The sequence below is a fragment of the Lepisosteus oculatus genome, unplaced genomic scaffold (assembly GCF_040954835.1).
Source record: "Lepisosteus oculatus isolate fLepOcu1 unplaced genomic scaffold, fLepOcu1.hap2 HAP2_SCAFFOLD_45, whole genome shotgun sequence".
Classification (NCBI taxonomy): Eukaryota; Metazoa; Chordata; class Actinopteri; order Semionotiformes; family Lepisosteidae; genus Lepisosteus; species Lepisosteus oculatus.
Window position 1 is genome coordinate 1,465,708 of NW_027167988.1, and position 16,295 is coordinate 1,482,002.

A 16,295-nucleotide genomic window follows, 5' to 3' on the forward strand; every position below is an offset into this window, starting at 1 on the left:
TCAGTGCCTGGGCCTTCAAAAAAGACGCTTTTTTGGTGCTCTGTGCAAAACGCGTCGACATCTGCTTCCAGCTGCAAAATGCCATTTGCGGACGCTGAAGAACTTATTTCCAAGGCAGCGGGTACAAGCGATTGGGCGTTTTAAAACCACCAGGAACAGCAAAGAGGCGCGCTTCTTTGCTTGTGCCGAAACACACCGACTGAAGGCGGACAACGTAGTCGGCAGGATTGGAACCTGTGCGGGGAGACCCCAATGGATTTCTAGTCCATCGCCTTAACCACTCGGCCACGACTACAGCAAGCCCCGCCGCCGCTGTGTTCTTGCTACAATCTTACCTGGATCGCGAGGCGCCGGCGGAAGCCTGTTTCAAAGTCGTTCTCCGTTTCAAAAAAACATTTCCAAAATACAAGCCTTGCAGACAGACACGCCTCAGAGGACTTAAGGGTGGCTTCATGTCGGAATGATAAAGTCTCCCCGTCCGGACATGAAAATGCCACTTTGTTACACACAAAAAAAGAATCAACAACAGAGAAATGCCCACAAGCATTTGAAAAGCCGCACCACGTCGCACTTGAAATAGCTCTTACATTAGTGGTAGACACAGGAATCGCCTTTTTATTTACGCTCTTACCAACGCGATGGAAAGCAAAACAAAGCAAAGCAGAGCAAAACAAAACGAACAAACGAAAACCCTCAAGTCCCGCACTTGCATATAATGCTGTTACGTGCCCAAGCGGTATTGTACGTCATCCTAGCACTGCACCCCGGGTCGTACGGAATATGGGAACGAGCACACGCCACGGATCGTCTCGAATCACTCCCTACAGCTGTAAGGCGCCTTGAAGCGTGCACCCCCAACATTCTTCTTTGCGCATCTGTGAAAGGTAAACTCTTGAGCAAACTCTGAACCAGCTCTAAGGAAACTAATCCGATTAGACGTTACTTTGACTCATCCTTTAAGGGACCCTTGTTAATTGGAGAAATCAATGATTTCGAATGAATTCTGTATGCGTTAAAAGACAGCTATACACAGAAAACATGCAGGACACTGCTCATGATGTTTCCCGAGCCGAAACACAGTGCGTTTTTCCAAGCCATTTGACAAAGCCCGCCCACTGAAAACTGCAGCAGATCGTGTAAAGGCGTTCAACTTTGTAACTACTGCACGCACAGGAAGCAGAATAAATTCCTCTTTTCAAACTGTCAAAGGTTTGCTGCAGGACATCGCACAATCTCTTTTGAACGGGGACAAACGATTTCTTATGGGGCGCAGTAAGTACAGACGTTTATAAAGCTCCACTCATGCCGACGATGCAGCATGAAGAAGCGCAACCTAACGTTTGACAGACAAAAGCCGGGCGCCGCTACGAGCAATATGAAATCAAACTGACAGCACACGGCGTTTCGCGCTGACTCAAAAGTGATCTCGACAGACGATGTTCTCTGCATAACGCTGAAAGAGCTAAAGAGCGTTTCTGTTGAGATGTAACCCATTGGGCAAAAGACGTATAATATACGTCCATTAAACGCATATCTTAGACGTCTAAATGTGGTCTACAATTCGTCTAGAATGAAATTCTAATATACGTCTAAAGTTAAACGTCAATTATACGTCTATATTTAGACGTTCATTATACATAAATGGTTGGAGTTCTATTATACGGATAAATTTAGAGGACTATTATACATATATGGTTGGAGTTCCGGATAACTTTAGAGGTCTATTATACGTATATGGTTAGAGGTCTATTATACGTATAACTTTAGAGGTCTATTATACGTATATGGTTAGAGGTCTATTATACGGATAACATTAGAGGTCTATTATACGTATATGGGTAGAGGTCTATTATACATCAAAGATAGATTTTATAGGTGTAGAAACAAGTAAAACAAGCCAATGATTAGGTTTAGAAATGTATTCTGAAAATACACATTCACACCTGAAACATATGTATTTCAAATTATACATTGTATACAATCAATCAACAATCAACATATGGGCAATAATCATAAAAAACACAACTAGTCTTAAACTTCAGCTACAAATTCTGGTAACATGGCAATATACAGTATAGTAATGACAAACACAAAACTAATTACATTAACACACTAACTCAAAACCACATTTTGATTCAAATATACATTTTAAAATGTACAACTTCTATATTTCCAAGAAAAAAATATTACATAAAATATAAAATATTACAATGGAAGTTAAGACGATTTTTGTCCACTATTTGCAAACCCTGTCTAATTGTCCTAACAGTTAGAACCAAAAACCTATTATTTTCAGAGTCCAGATCTCTTGGCCCCCTGCCTTGCATATGCATTCTTCAAGTAACACATTGCGTGCTCCTTTATTTCTTTTTCTGTTGATGTAGGGTGGGACTTCAGCACCGCAGCTAGGAGAAAATTATATAATATTACTTCCCAAATAAATGATGATTAATATCTTCTTTAGTATAATCTAAAAAATGAACGGTTTACTAAGCTCAAAGCTGAAATAAATGTATAGAATTTGGCTTGCATCATAGCAGTTGAGCAATAAAGTCTGTCCTAATTAAAGAGTACCCAAAGTTTGAAAGTACAACATAGAATAAGAATAAGAGAAACGGCAAAACAATTTTGTGTCATCTTCCCCATTCACACTATATTATGTGCCATTTTTTTGCTTATTCACATACTATTTTAATCAAAATAATATTAAGAAAGATCTGTATGTATTCAGATAGTATTATTATTGTTCATACTTACTCGTCAAAAGAGGATTGCTGAGATATTTTCGGATATACTTCTACGTTTGAAAAACGTGTCCAAAATGGTGACCAACGAATACTAGCAATGCATTGTGGTATATAACCGGAAAATATGCTGGGTTCGATATTTTCTCAACGTATGCGTTTATTAATGTTGTCGATATTATGGTTGAAATTTAACATTGATAATACATCGCTGCTATGAGCTGATGTGCAATTTTAACGCATGCAATAAGTAAGGATCGGTCACTGTTGTATGGTATTATATATAATGACATTATGGAATAGGATGGGGACAGGCCTGGCATCACGGGGGGAGGGGGGAATGTCGCCCCTTCAGTTTTGGGCAAAAAGTTTTACCTAACTTAATTTGCACCCTAAAAAAATAGTTGTACTTTGTCAATGGTCAGACAACACTAAATGACACGAACAGTCACTCAGTCTGTTTGATGGGCAGGAGGGCTATCCATCCAGGAACTGCACATATTATTGAGTGTCAACATTACGATCCTGTTTGCTCAGGTGGACCGATTCCTTGCAGTAGTTTATCATTATACTTAAAATCGTTATATAACTAGGACTAGTTATAGCAGTCTGTGCTTTCTGTTGGTTTTACAACATTTTTTTCTTAACGATTCAGAACGTCCATGTAGCTGCAAAAATGAACGCTTATGGTACTTTTCGCTCCAGGCAATACAAACCTTGAGAGTGACGAAAAATGTGAAACTGAACTTCATCGCAAATACCAGATTGCTAGTCGTTATCTTCTATCATGAAGCACTAATCAATGGCATAGCTGCGAGATTTCATTTGGGTAGCTGCACCGTACAGCTCCGTTTCAACCGAAATATCACTCCCCCCTCAGAATTTCAGACGCCCCCCTACAGATTTTTCCTCGGGCACCGCGCACTGATGGGGGACTTTTGTCAAGAAAATAAAAATAGAAACTCTATAGGCACTCAAACATTTTACTGTTTTTTTTCAGGCAGGTGGCAAGACCCCCTCAGCAAAACCCTTGTATGCCAAGCTGTGGGCATTGATTCGGCGAAATTACGGCTATACGTATATATACGTCGCCTCGAAGTATAATCAACGTCGAATTGCAACCGTAAAATCGACGACATGAATAAACGCATATATAACGTCGAAAAAACATCTAACACAGTGCCTGAGGCTTTTTACTGTATGTATCGTGTGTGCCGCAATTAGGAGTATACGGCACTCTGCACAGTGTACGAAGTAAATTATTTTCGCAGTAATTAATTTATTATATTTACTATATTTATTATACACGTGTAAATTATTTGCTGTGAAAATAATTTACTTCGTACACTGTGCAGAGTGCCGTATACTCCTAGTTGCGGCACACACGATACATACAGTAAAAAGCCTCAGGCACTGTGTTAGATGTGTTTTCGACGTTATATATGCGTTTGTTAATGTCGTCAATTTTACGGTTGCAATTCGACGTTGATTATACTTCGAGGCGACGTATATATACGTATAGCCGTAATTTCACCGTAAATATACGTATATTCGACGAATCAATGCCCACTGGGAACAAGCTCGCTTCTTTCTACCATGATGTCACCATGACCAAATCTGTCTTTAAACACCTTGCTCAGTCTCTAACGAGACTGTCAAAAATTGCTTTCGCCGATTGTATTGCAAACCGGCGGAAGCGGGGTATTGGGAAAAGTTTTCAACTAGCAATAATCCCGCCTCGGCTAAACCTCACAGGCTACGATACTGCCACTGCGCAAAGCTGACGGTTGCCAGGCAACCGCGGGGATCCTATGGAAATCGTTATCAATCGTCTCATGGCATGTCGTTGCTGTAACGCTTCATATTTGTCGTCTTCTTCTAGCTTGAGGTTTTGAAGAATTTCATGACAGACAAGGGCTCCGTTGGGAACAAAGAAACCCGTTGATTCTTTTCAGCAGCAGAAATACAACCCTTTAAATACAAGATGACAGAACAATGACGAAGGGCGTGCCGGGAGGAACTCATGCACTACAGAGGAAAGGGGGCGGGCACGTACAGTTCACATTCAAGCCACAAGTACTCTTCTCGGATGTTGCACAAACAAATCCTAACGTCTTGAAAGCATTGCGGCATGTTTGTGTCCCACTTCCCGTGGCTGCAGGACAACTGACATGAACGGACAAACACAATCTGTGGCGTTTAGCGTGACATAGTCTTGCAGGCATCGTGCTGTCTCACTGCAATACTATACCGCTGGAGGAAACAGTCCATCTGGCCATGAAACTCATTTGAACGTCTAGCTACAGCAACTAACAATATCATGATTTATTCAGGATGTGTGGAATCAGCACGTCCCGGAGACAGCTTCCGAAATCGTGAGCATTCTCTGGTGGTAGGGGCGTTCAAGATGGCGCTCAGGTGGGAGGTAAAGTTTAGTGGTTGAGGATTTTTTTTGAGTTTTTCATGACCTGAATGTTAATTTTTGCTTTTTTTGACTACAGAAAAATAAGGACTTAACACTACTTGTTTAAACTTCAGTTATAATTGAAAGAAAAAAAAACGATTTTTTTTAGGTTTAAGAATTTCGATATGAGTAACACTGGGAAAAGAAAAGAGAGTGCTGGGTCTTCGAAGGAGAACTCTAAGATACCTCACTCGTATATGTATAGCACTACAAGAAAATTGATGGCAACTAAAGGGAAAAGTGAAGCAGCTGGAGGGGACGTGGAAAGAGTGCTGGAGATGCGCTCGTACGCGAGCGCTCGCAGCCCAAGTGAGACTCAGCTGCCAGAGGAAGAGCCGGAGTCCCTGCCCAGCACACCTGTGAAAACCCCGGCAGCCAAGAGAGGAAGGGGCGACCTGACGCTGGAGGAGCTCCAGACCAACATCTTCAACATGATGGCACAGAGCATGGGTGAGCTGAAGGAAATGACTTGATCTAATACAGTCGCAATCGAAAGTCTTAAAAAGTCCATGGACTGTGTGTTTAAAGAGGTTGAAGACTTAAAGAGTGAAGTAAAAGTTCTTAAACAAGTAAATACCAAACAAGAAAAGCATATTAAAGAACTTGAATTGAAAGTGAACGATGTAGATAGATACCGTCGATGATGGAATTTAAAATTATTTGGAGTTAAAGAGGAACGTGATAAGGACCTTGTTGCAACAGTGAAGGGTATCTGTAAAAGGACCCTGCCGGACCAGGAGGATGTAATATCGGCCATTGACTTTGTTCACAAGCTCGGGAGAGCGAACATGTCTGGGCAAGTGCTCCCCAGATCGATTATAATACAGTTCACCAAGAGGACGGCGAGGGACATGCTGTGGCGAGCGGCGAGGGGGAATGAGTATTTGAATGGGAACAAACTGAGGTTTGCAGAGGACCTGTCTGCTGCGGACAGGAGTACCAGGAACCAGCTGTGGCCCCAGGTTGAAGCTGCCAGAAGAGAGGGGAGGAGAGCCTACTTTGTGGGAGCGAGGGCCTTTGTGGACGGGAAGGAGATTTGCTCCCAGTGACTGCTCAGTTAATGATTATGTTTGGTTTTATTTGTTATACCAGTATATACTAGTGTTTCTTTAGTGTTAGTTTGGAATGGTGTAGTTAAGTGTTAAGGACTGTTATAGTTCTGGTTCTTTGAAAAACTCAATAGTTTAGACAGTCTTAGAGTTAGTTATTTGCTTTTGTGTATGTCTTTTTCATGAATGCCAGAGGTACTCGAAATGTTGTTAAAAGAAAAACTGTGTGCTGAGTTTTATTTTTTACAGGAAACGCATGCATGTTGAAACTTAAGTTTATAAATAATTGAGAAATATTAAAGCAAGGAAAATATGATACGTGTAAAATATACAATTTGATCACATAATTACTTAATTACCTCTGGTAGTTAAATGCTTTTTTCTGCTGCGTTTTTTTTCTCTTGTACATGACTCTGATCCTCTTGTTGTATTTGTATTTGTAAATTCTATGTTTAATAAAAAAAATTAAAAAAAAAGCATTCTCTGGTGGTGTCCTGCAGACTTCCTGTGGGCATGCGTTGGTGGTATAGTGGTGAGCATAGCTGCCTTCCAAGCAGTTGACCCGGGTTCGATTCCCGGCTAACGCAGTGGTGAATGTTTTCAAATGCTATCATGAGCCTTGGATTGTGACTAGCAAAGCGAAGCCTTTTGAAAGAGCTAAAGCACTGAAAAACGGAATTGAGGGAGAATCTTACAGGGGATTCTGAGTGCTGTCTGCATACACGCAGTCCGATACGGGTGCTGAAAGCTTGAGCTACTCTCAATGTCATGCTGCCTTTCCCCGGAGTAAATCTGTTACATTGAAAGAATGCTTCTCGCAGGTTCAAAAAGGGACCCTTGTTAATTGGAGAAATCAATGATTTCAAATGAATTCTGTATGCGTTAAAAGACAGCTATACACAGAAAACATGCAGGACACTGCTCATGAGTGTGGAGTTCAGCCGAAACACAGTGCTTTTTTTCAAGCCATCTGACAAAGCCCGCCCACTGAAAACTGCAGCAGATCGTGTAAAGACGTTCAACTTTGTAACTACTGCACGCACAGGAAGCAGAATAAATTCCTCTTTTCAAACTGTCAAAGGTTTGCTTTACGAACGCTGCAGGACATCGCACAATCTCTTTTGAACAGGGACAAACGATTTCTTATGGGGCGCAGTAAGTACTGTTACTGTCACTGCTCGATACCGACGTTGGCCTACTATACCATGTTCAGCCACCGCTAGAAAATGTACGGCTCTAGCACCGGAGCAAGCAACAGGAGGGCCGACGTCAAACAGGCACATGTGTCGGACATGGAGAGCGACGAGAATGAGATTTGAACCCATGACTGCAGAGCACAATGTATTAGCAGTCCATCACCTTAACCACTCAGCCACCTTGTCGACGAAACTGGGCTGTCCGGACATGGGTTGGCGCGCTCCAGATGATCTTTTTCTTTTTTTTCCCTCGTACTCGAGGGTCATTTTCCTGTTCCACATGTGATTTCAACATTTTCCTTGGGAGATGTCAAGCCAGCAAGCCACTGCTGTGGTTCAGTGGCCAGTGTGGAGTTCAGTGGCCCTGTTGTACACAGAAAGCACATTGAGCTCCTTGGACATGAAAAGTTCCAGATAAGAGCCATTTGTCATCCTTTCTCTTGGTGTCGATGTTGCTATTGTATGTAAAGGTGGCAACTTGCTCAGCAAGCAGGCGGAGCACACACCAAATGCAGATGTGTCTGAGTGGTGTGTCCAAGTGGCTGCAAAAGGACAGCACTCCTGGGGCGCCGTGGCTTAGTTGGTTAAAGCGCCTGCCTAGTAAACAGAAGATCCTGGGTTCGAATCCCAACGGTGCCTTCTTTGTTGTGTCTTCTCGAACAGAACTGGTCCTTACAGACAACCGCCTACGGCTAGACTTAATTAAATGCAAGTATTCATTTCCTGTCTTTAACGCGACTTGTTTTTCTTAAAATGGATGCAACTTGCAAAACATGAAATACAAGCCTTGCTAATCAGCGCTAGCGGCTGGCAAAAAAAAAAGAAGTCAGCAATGTTTTTTTCTTTAACCTTAACCCTGCTAATGGAGACGAGTTAAACGACCGAGTCTATGCAGCTTAAACGATGCGCAAGTCGGGTTCTTAGCTGAAAGGGTGGTAAATCACACTCACCCCAGTCCTTAATCTTTTAAAGAGGATACAAAATTGAACCTAGTCGCCACATCACATACATCCTGTTCAATGATAAAAAGGTAACATCTATCCTCGCTCCAGAGTAAATCTCACGTTGAGGGCATCTTTTTTTTCACTTTACCGTGAGTCGGGCTCGGCTGCACAGAGGAGAGAGCAGACCAATGAGGTCACAGGGACAGGGGAGTCACACGCTGGCGGTTTGAATACGCGGAAGATCACTGAGGGATCCACAGTATGTGGACCCTCCGTTCGCCATCAGTCCGCACTCCGGACTCTGAATCCTGCCATCCGAGTTAAGATCTCAGCGGAACCTGAGGCGCAGTTCCTTCTTAAAACGTAATCTGGTGAGCATTTCTAGAATCGCACTTGTATAGATGCAGCCTTTAATGTGTTGCTAGGTTAAAATTGATGACTTCTTGTATTTCAGTAGGCAACTGCCCTCTTGATTTTGGATTTAATCTCTTTATTACAGGGGCGCTTTTATGAAGACAGAGTCATGTTCAGGTACTTTGTTTGATGGAGGAAGCTTATTTCGGACTCTGTGATCTGCTCACCTGGAAAGGTCTGCTGTACTACTACAAGAGAGAAGTAGAGTCTGGAAGAAGGGACAATTTTATGATGCTTTGGAAGATAATGTTTTTTTTTTCTTATACTGAAAATGAAAAGTAGTTGTTTCTATATGGACTCAGTCTTTGGAATTTGTATATTTATATATTTCAGTGAACCCTCAGCCATTCCTTCTGTATTGTAATTCAATTTCTCTTTTAAAATTCCTTCCCCACTTCTAGGACCTGCAGTTGCTGAACTCCACAATGGCTTCTATTGGAAAGTCTGTGACTGAGACCAAGTAAGTGTTCACTTTTTTATGAAACCATTATTTATTTTGGAGCAATGAGCAATTCTTATATAAATGCAATAAAATCATTATGCTCAAACTATGAGAGAGAATTTTAAGGATAATTTAAGAAATCAGTCTTAGCTTGTTTCTATACACAGATGGTATTATTTATTTTCAAAGGAAACCCGCGAGGATTCCCCTGGTGTGCAAGATGTGCCTGAATACTTTTGATCAGCTTCCTGCTCATTTCAAGAGAGCCTGTATGAAGCATGCCACGGCAGAAGAGATCGGGATGGCCTCTCAACAGACGAGGGAGGACATGATGAATCACCTGAAGAACGGGGTCATTGTGGATTACCACAGAATAGAGATCAAAGGACACTTTGTGGGCTTGAAATACAAAGAAAATCTTGTTCTATGGTACAAGATAAATACAAAACTTAAGCTTTTATTTTAATTAGATTTATTTATAAAGCATAAGCAATCATTTATTACATTAATATATGTGAAAATAACATTTTAGTATCATACATTTAGTATATTTAGTTCCTAATGCTGAAAGAAATGATCATAGAACATGACATCTAACCTTACCTGCGGTGTTTTTAATCCCTATTGCTCAATGCACGGTGAAAGCATTGCATACATATGTCTGACAATGAGGAATGGGCCCCTGAGACAGTCATTTGCCTGTTTCACAAATGATCGTATTTTACTAGAGATTCTGTTTGGGATTCAGATGTGCATTCTGACAGCAATCCCTTTCAATAAATGATACGTTCTGGATGAGGTCAAAGGTGTTGGAACACTGTATTTAGGATGTGTTTGCAGTGATTGTGTGTCTTCTGCTTCAACGCAGTGATATATAGACGTGCTCCTGTAATTTATTGGTACAAGCCCAGGGCAGTGAGCAGTCTGAGGATTTATTTCCAGACGGCATAGAGCAGTGAAGCAGTGAAGTAGTGCAACACACTGGATCATTATATTGTTAGAATCTATTCTACTTAAATTATTACATTATACACAATTTGAGTTCATTTTAAAAAGTAAAAGGTAATGAAAGGAATGCATTTTCGTAAGAAAGATAATACCGATATGCATGTGATAATCTTCCTTATATCATGTAGTGCGTCATTTGGACACTTTGTGGGATTGAAATACAAAGAAAACCATGTTATATGGTACAAGATAAATACAAAACTTAAGCTTTTATTTTAATTAGATTTGTTTATAAAGCATAAGCAATCATTTATTACATCGCTTCTTGAATTAAATCTTTTGACAAGAGGTAAGACTTCTATTTTACATTTAAACCCATGTTTAGCTGTATTTTTTAGATTTAACTGAACCAATTTCTGTGTGTGATAATGTCCTTGAATTCTGACAACATCACACTAAATTACATGATATAAAACAGCTAATGTTTCTAGAGATAAAGTTTCTGGGATGCTTCTAATTACTTTTTATTACCAGGGACAGTTTAATTCACCTTGTACAGTACTGAAAGACCAAGATGCTTTTTTCTAAAGTTATTTAACATTTTATAGAACTTTGTCTACTATGGCAACATGATGAGCTTGGTGAAACTTGGAAAAATACTGCTTGGACACTTATCTTAAGATAAAGATAGGATAAAGGTTTATCTTTTGCACCTACCTGACCCCCAGGGAAGGCCAATGCTTTCTAAGTTGATGGTTCCCTACAGTAGACTGTACCTTATCTTCAAAGGTAATGTATATTGACCCAAATCAGTTTTGGACTCCAATCTACTGATGAAATGGAGCCTATCCTTTTTTCAGGATTTTAGCATCATACGTTTGGTATATTTAGTCCCTAATGATGAAAGAAATGATCATAGAACATTTGGACACTTTGTGGGCTTGAAATACAAAGAAAATCATGTTCTATGGTACAAGATAAATACAAAACTTAAGCTTTTATTTTAATTAGATTTATTTATAAAGCATAAGCAATCATTTATTACATTAATATATGTGTGTAGCGGCGAGGCTTATTAATAAGGCAGAATTAAGTGTTCTGAGCCTTTCCAAATGAGGCCCCATTTCTCTGTTCATCTCTGTGGTGCAACCACAGAGAGACTATTCATGCAGGGTGATTTAAGGTCCTAGGACAGCTCCCAAAGGGGGATGCACTTAGCTAAGCCTTTCTATCATGATCAATGGTCATCCATTGGCGCCTATCTGTCTAGGGAGTGCCAGTTGGACATCTGGACTGCATTACTAAGTGTCAGGACTAAGTGACTCATATCTCACCTTGATCAATCAATCAGGGACTGGTAGGGCCGAGTAACCCACGTGGGACTCTGATGCCCATGGAACTTTCAGCCAATCAATGAGCTGAAGTTCCTCCAGGTAAAAACAGGCAACACAGAGAGCCTGTGAGATTCAGTAAGATTCAGAAGGGAGGATTCAGAGGATTCTGTGGACAATTCTAAAGGGAATTCAAAGGAGAATTCCAGGGCAGGACGGCCCAGGAGCAGAAGGCTCCCAAGGGCAGGACATTCTCGCAGCGCGCCTCCTGACCATCCTGAGACTCAGCCCGGACAACCACGGAACGGCCAGTGTGTCTGAGTGCCAGAACTTTCCTTTGTTCTAAGAGTCTAGAGTGGAGGTTGCCAGAGAGTAACCAGCAGCAGGCCTCGTGAACAGGTCGGAACTGTGGAAAGCTGAATCACTATTCAGAACTAGCTCTTCATTAGGAACGAACCGGTCCTCTTCCTGACTTGCTGGGACCCACAGTCATCTTTTCTCCTGTGCACAAACTTTGCTAGTTAAAGCCAACACTAACTAGCCGGTCAGTGAGCATCAGCAGCGCTGTCGCAAGCCGCACAGCACAGCCTGGCACCGAGCCAGAGAGCGCGGATTGGACAGCAACAGCCTGCAACTGTTTCTTTGTACCCGCAGGAAGATCTGAATCCCCAAAGATTGGATGAGTATTCAACTTCAATGCATTACAGCTCGAGAATTCAATTGTTATCCCAACCAGTTGATATCAATTTAATTCCTAAGAGTTATGTACTTGTTTGAGTATCTAATGTAGAAGTTATAACCAAGTTCATTAACGAAACGGTCTTAATGAATGATATACTGAACGTATGTCCTCTTGATATGTGTAACACTTCGTAACTGACTGAATATATATCTTTTGTATTCTGATAACCCTCTTGATAAGATCTGTTAGGTTTACATGCATATTTTATGTATTAATAAATGTATCCTCATGTATTAGTACCTGTGTGTGCGCGTTGTTTGAGTTATGTCGCATGGTTTGATTCTAAAGCCATCAAAAGAATCAACTTTGTGATTTACTGCTACAATTAATAATTGTCTCAGTAAATGCCCAAACCCTACAGAACTGGTGCCTTCAGAGAGCCACTACATTTAATTTTGCTATGGCAACATTACATATTTGGCGTCCCTGAGCCGGTTTTCTTACATTATTTGGCGTCCCTGGGTGGGCGTGGCAAGACTGAAATGAGTCAACCAAGCGGAATAATTCAATATAAAACGCCGCGGGTTTCATACACAACAATACGGTGTGCTGAAAGCCGAAAGAAAAAAAAGTTCCCCTTGCTCTTTAAGCAGTGCTTGATTGTTTTGTGATCTTTTGCGATCTACCGGGTTGATTGCATACTTGATCTTGTGGTTTTCTGTGGTAAAACTGTGATTTCGTACTTAAAAGTAATACTCTTTAAGTTTAACGATGGTTGCTAAAAGGTCTGAATTCGAGTCGCTATTAAGCACTCTCTCTAGCAGCGACAGGTCTGACCACGATCTCTTCCATATCTCCGTCAGCGGAGAAGCTAGAAGGATAAATCTCCATTCTCTGAGAGAGCTAGCGAAGGACATAGAGAGATTTGACCCCGCAGTGTCAAAGAATAATATCGAGAGTTATATTCAGGACCTCAGGTATACCCTGCAGTATCTGCCAAACGCCACAGAACAGGAGAAAGTGTTTCTGGTCAGGAAAACTACCAGCAGAGCTGTACATGAGTGGATGGCTAGGCAGATGAAAGAAGTCTGTAATGATTTTGAGCAGCTTTGTCAAGCACTTATCGAAGAATACACTGCGTTTATTGACCCGACTGCTGCGATAGCCGCCGCTCTTAACATTAAGCACAAGAGAGCAGAGTCCCCTCGCGAATATTACGAGAGACTTAGACGAACTTATTTTGCAGGGCGAAATGATGAGGGTTGCGAAGAGAACACACATTTCAAGGGTTTATTCATTGCGAATCTCCACCCGTCAGTCAGAAAGATGATCTTAATGCATACAGATGCACAGACCATGAAAATGACTGATATTAAGAGATTCGTGCAGAAAGCCTGGGAGTATGATGTCCAAAGTCGCTCTGAGCAAAAAGCTGTTAAAGTGACTGTGTTTGCCGTCAGAGCCAGCAGGGTTAATTCCCCCCTGCTCGAAGGAGCACAGGCTCCTGAGCTGGCTAAGCCCCGTTCCAAAGCATGCACACAGGACCACACCCAGCGTCCTAAGTGCCATGAGAACACCGGGGGAGGGAAAGGGCTAGATAAAGCTGAACAAAAGGATTCAGTAGCCACCCGCCTGGCCAGGCTTGAACAAGCTTTATTAGGACAGGGACAACCGCTCCCCAAGGCTGCCGGAAGCGTGAATGAGCTGATACTCTCCACTGGAGGAGGCGGAGACCCGCCCCCTCTCCCTCCCTCAGTCTATCTGATTGAGCGGAAGGGTTCCTGCCTGGATGAATTCAGCCACTCCCAAGTGAGTGCTGACTCCACCCCTGAAGTCACAGAGCAGGCAGTAAAACACAGAGGAAAAGCAAGAAGCTTTTACCTCAAGGCTGCCATGGGAGATGTCTTACACTGTGAGACACTTATTGACACTGAGGTTGAAAGGTGTTTGATGTCACACGGCAAGCTCAAACGGGTTGAAAAAGAAAAGGGCATGCGACTCAGAGAGGAACCTTTGGTGGATCACCAGAAAGGCAAAGTGTGGAAACAGGTCAAGGCTCCTAAGCCTTCTGTACAGAAGGAAAGGGGGGCCAAGAGGCAGACTGTGCTCACACAGTGCCCACCGAACACAGAAGCCTATGTGGAGATTCCTTCTGTTCCCTCTGGACAAGAAATAAAAATATTTCCTTGTTCCCCGGATATACAGGGAAGTCGTGTCCCGGCCAAGGTCCCAACAGCCTCCATGCCACAGGAGCGGTGCTCCAAGCAGCCGCCTGATCCACCAGGTAAAGCACACACCTTTTACATCCCTAAAGAGGAGCAGATCTCCCCACCTGGCGATGAAAAGGAGCTTTCCCTGTGCACCCTGGCACCCAAGAGGGGTCAGGAACACCACCCTGCAGTGGTGGAAGGGATCCAGATGGCAGGAGAGCAGGTTGGTGATGTAGCTCTCACCCTTAGCCCTGAGAGGTCCTCTATTAGTAAGGATCTGCTTGAGCAGCTGTCACAGGGCCACCGCCAGGTGCCCCTGGTGCAACATTCACAGGTTAGACAGGAGGTCCAGCTGGACGCTGAGACTACTGCGCTGTGGACACACCTGATCCCAGATGCCGATTCCCTCTGCTGTGACCCAGGGAACCTGCAGTCAGGTAACATTATTTCTCACAACTACCAGGTAGTGAGTGAGACTGACCTGATTGTTCCTGCCTCAACGGCAGGGTTGCCAACACACCCAGTCCCCCAGAAGGGACAGGGAATGAAAGCCGAGCCGGTTTTCTTACAGCCACCAGCTCAGTCTGTCAGTCTGAGTCTGACCAACAGTGGTTCAGCCAGACTGGAGCTGGATGGTCAAGTCACCCGCCTGCCAGTGCAGGACATCGCAAAGAGGGGTGTCAGAATCCCCGCCTGCACTGACATGGGCCTGGTGAGTGATAGTAAGTTCAAAGACAGTGAACTAGCTATCCCAGTGCTGGGGCAGCTCCCTGAACCCCTAGCAAGGGAAGGGGGGAGCGAGCAGGTGTCCTACACCCACGCCCAGCGAACGATTGTAAACATGCCGATAAAGGGATTCCTCAATCAGGAAGTGTACAGGGTGGACCTGAACAGTGAGAATGGGGTAACAATCCCAGATCACTCAGGTGCTCCAGATGACCACTCAGCCGAGGGTCAGGCATGCTCTACCGCTGCACCACCCCCTGCAGGGTTCCTAGAGCACAGGCATGAACAAATCGAAAAAGCAGATGCCCTGGAAAAGGAGGAGCAGCATCAGCAGCTGCGTCAGATCTCCCCATATTTCCAGGATGTTGGTGCCCAAGATGCCACAGGGCATACTGAGAAAGACACCATGTACACGCTGCGCCAGCTTAGAAAGGCGACAGTCACTCAGAAGGAGATGACTGGGATCAGCCACCCGAAAAGACTTTTGGGAGGACTGATTGCTGCCGCCACTGTTGCACGTTTGCTTTTTTCTGGTAGGTTTGTGTGCTACTGGCACTCTCACCCTGACTGCCCCAAGAAGGCAGGGGTCAGAGATGCCGGAGGGTAGTGACAGACTGTATCGACAGCAGCAAAAGTTGGAAAGCTTAGGGAAAACCCTACAGGCAATTTCCTATGCAACAGGGTTAAACCTTATTCCCCAACCAGTGGACATGATTGTTGGTGTTATACAGTGGGTTTATGCTTGTGTGCAACAGGCCAGAATGTTGACACAAGACCTATTAAGGGAGCTTAGTGCCACTGTAGCTAGTCTAACCACGGCACGATTCCCAACCCACTTGATTCCACTCTTCTCAGTAGAGGAGTATGTGACATTAACCCCATCGCTCATAGCTCACCCAGAAGGCAATCCAAGATTGAATTTGGTTCCAAATCTTGAGATGGGTATGGCTACCAAAGCTATCCATTGGCTGTGTCTAAACGATTCACCAATGAAGGGTGTAAAGCTACTAACGAGCAGAGGGAGGTTAATGAACCCCATGAAGAGCAGGTAGGAAGTAAATGGCTGGTCAGCACACCACATTTAACTGACACTATGACTTGTGACAGGCATGATACAGCTACCACAATGCAGCTACCTAATCAAA

The 16,295-nt window shown here is 43.1% G+C and overlaps 3 non-coding genes across 3 annotated transcripts; 2 read left to right on the forward strand and 1 right to left on the reverse strand.

Moving 5' to 3' along the window:
* Positions 1-4,384: 4,384 nt before the first annotated feature.
* On the reverse strand, positions 4,385-4,526 carry LOC138229480 (U4 spliceosomal RNA). The gene has a single exon (XR_011185891.1). It is a non-coding gene; the product is annotated as a U4 spliceosomal RNA (small nuclear RNA).
* Positions 4,527-6,772: 2,246 nt separating this feature from the next.
* trnag-ucc (transfer RNA glycine (anticodon UCC)) lies at positions 6,773-6,844 on the forward strand. Its single transcript has one exon. It is a non-coding gene; the product is annotated as a tRNA-Gly (tRNA).
* A 1,174-nt stretch (positions 6,845-8,018) lies between these two features.
* trnat-agu (transfer RNA threonine (anticodon AGU)) lies at positions 8,019-8,092 on the forward strand. The gene has a single exon. It is a non-coding gene; the product is annotated as a tRNA-Thr (tRNA).
* Positions 8,093-16,295: the final 8,203 nt, after the last annotated feature.